The sequence below is a fragment of the Varroa destructor genome, unplaced genomic scaffold (genome assembly GCF_002443255.2).
Source record: "Varroa destructor unplaced genomic scaffold, Vdes_3.0 BEIS01000001.1, whole genome shotgun sequence".
Taxonomy (NCBI): domain Eukaryota; kingdom Metazoa; phylum Arthropoda; class Arachnida; order Mesostigmata; family Varroidae; genus Varroa; species Varroa destructor.
The window spans coordinates 72,376,894-72,379,312 of record NW_019211454.1 but is presented as its reverse complement, the minus strand read 5'-3'; the positions used below and the strand labels follow the sequence as shown (position 1 = coordinate 72,379,312).

Here is a 2,419-nt window from a genome sequence, read left to right as displayed (position 1 = left end):
TATATACGTTGTATACGAGATTGGGGAAAAAGACGACGTAGAAAATACAGTTTAACGTTGCTTGGCCCTCAATGAGACGGAAGAAACCTAGTCGATAGGCATTAGAGGGAAAACAATAAAGGAGATTATAAAACACTTGACAATGGCAGAATGAGGAGGTCATCAGCTAGTAGAACATAGCAATGGGGATAAAGTGGGACGGTCTCAAACTCGCCTCTTGATTAACATTTCGATTGACCTCGTGCGATTCTACTGTTATACAAAGCAAAAAAACGTACAAATCCTATACTTTAAATATTGGCAGATAACATACTCTTATTGAATCTATGGATTAGGCCGTGTATTATGTACTGTGAATCAAGGCGTATTCGCTGCAATAAAATACTGTTTTTTGGACTAATATAATAATATGACTTCTATATTCATCCAGAAATAGGGAACTACTCGCAATAATGTATTTGCCTGTAGCAACGATACTTAAGCCCCCATGTACTTGTAGTATTATTGCATATATTTGTAATACATCCCAATCATTTTTATCACATTATACAATATGAACTGATACTAGGTTATGCATAGGCTTCGGAACAGTTTGTCGCTTGTAAAAGGTACTTCTTATTGGTTTCAATTCTATCCTAATATAATGTTTCAGTTTAAGCAGGTACTTTAACAGGTCTGCGTTAAACGTAAAAAAAAAACGTTAAAATATGTACGCGATTATATTAAAATAATCTAAGTCTCTATTTTGCATAGTAAACTGTCCATATCTACAACGAGGAGGTTCATAAAAAAGTATAAGCACGCCTTTGCTCTCTTAGTTCCATCATGTCAATGTCACAGTAATACGCGCGAATTTCCTGAACATTGCTAACGCATGCCTTTTTCTGCTTGGCGCCATCTATGCACACGTATGCACGCATCCTTAGCTATGTTATGTGTTGGGGAGTAAGTCATATATTGATAAAGTAAGAGGTTTACATAGCAAACAGCAGAATCGATGTAGTACAACACTTTACTTTTACAGAAATGTAAATACTGTGTGCTTTCTTGATACAGTAACAACGTAAACAACTGCCGTGAGGGTATGTATCTCGCTGGACAGTAACACTATAGATAGCCTGAGATGCCCTCCATACCGTAGTAGAACAGAGGGAAATAAAGATTTGCAGCCAAGAATTTTGCCGAAACTGAAGTGATTGAGCGGTAAGGGGCCAAAAGTGTCTACCATGTTTGAGCACGGCTAGCTCTAATAGAGCATAACTTGCTTCTTCAATTTTTTCTGCAGTCATTTTTCACGCTAAGACGGTGATTGATTCGGCTGGGGCCGAAACAGCCATATGCTAATGATGACAATTCGTTCCCTCGTTCAGATCCCTCAGCAGTTCCAAGTCATTGTGACCCGTAGAAACAGAAGGTACGACAAGAGAATCTGGGGAAACGCAAGTACGCTGCCAAAAATAGCAGCCGCGCTGGCGGGCCAACCTTTCCTGGAGGCTTATACTTACTTGTACTATCACTCCTATTGTTGCTTCCGTTAAAATTTCATTACCCTTATCGTACTACCATAGTCCAGAAAACAAAAATCTAACGGCGATTTGACAACGCTTTTCGCTTTATTTCTTACAACATTTACTTCTCGGCCCTGACTTCCGTTTCACTCCATTCTGATGTTCTCTGAGGCGCCGGATAGAGGACATTGCAGCTGCTACTGCTGCCGAGGTCTCGACTTCTTCCCTAAGGAAAGTCAGGACGACGCACAGCTAGTAAGCCTAGGGAAGCACTCGAATTTGCTGAATTGGCATGAGCAAGAGGAGAACGATAAAATACGCTTCTTTTTTAAGCAACAATAACATCGCAAACCACCGCTGGAAACATGTCAGTCGTGACAACGTTGTTCCTGTAGACAGACAGGCAAAAGCAACGTCCCTGTTGGAACATCGTTAGCCAGACCTCAATACATGGAAACCTCGACCGATCGTCCCTGGACAATCTCCTTATTCTTTTCAGCGGTGTCCACTCGATAGATAGTTCGGCTAGATTGTATTAACTCTTAAGTAATTCGAAATTATTTTTCGTCGTGCTAAAAATACGTTGTTGTTGTTGTGATCGAAACTTTAGGGGAATGTATTGGTAAAATGAGTCCTTGGTGGAAAAGAGTTAGTAACGAAAACGTTTAATCAACATATCGGAACATTTGAACAAATCAGGAAGAATGGAGGATTAATACTCATAGACTAATATAATTAGGAAAGGATGACTTCGAAGCTTAAATTCTTAATTTTTTTCTTTAAATTTAAATACCGATGTTATTAAGGTGTTTATTAGGAGCTAAAATGTGAGGCGATAACCCGGCCTACTCGTAAACAGAATATGGTTACACAGAACCACACAAGGGATGTCAGTAACGAAGAAGTTATTA

The 2,419-nt window shown here is 39.4% G+C and overlaps 2 protein-coding genes and 1 long non-coding RNA gene across 7 annotated transcripts in view; 1 reads left to right on the top strand and 2 right to left on the bottom strand.

Moving 5' to 3' along the window:
- LOC111255332 (uncharacterized) overlaps positions 1–2,419 on the top strand; it is a 23,958-nt gene that overhangs the window by 5,157 nt on the left and 16,382 nt on the right. The window lies entirely within an intron of this gene.
- LOC147759061 (uncharacterized) overlaps positions 1–2,419 on the bottom strand; it is a 16,889-nt gene that overhangs the window by 2,264 nt on the left and 12,206 nt on the right. The gene's annotated exons all lie outside the window — the stretch shown is intronic.
- LOC111244663 (neuroglobin-like) overlaps positions 1–2,419 on the bottom strand; it is a 169,008-nt gene that overhangs the window by 162,591 nt on the left and 3,998 nt on the right. The window lies entirely within an intron of this gene.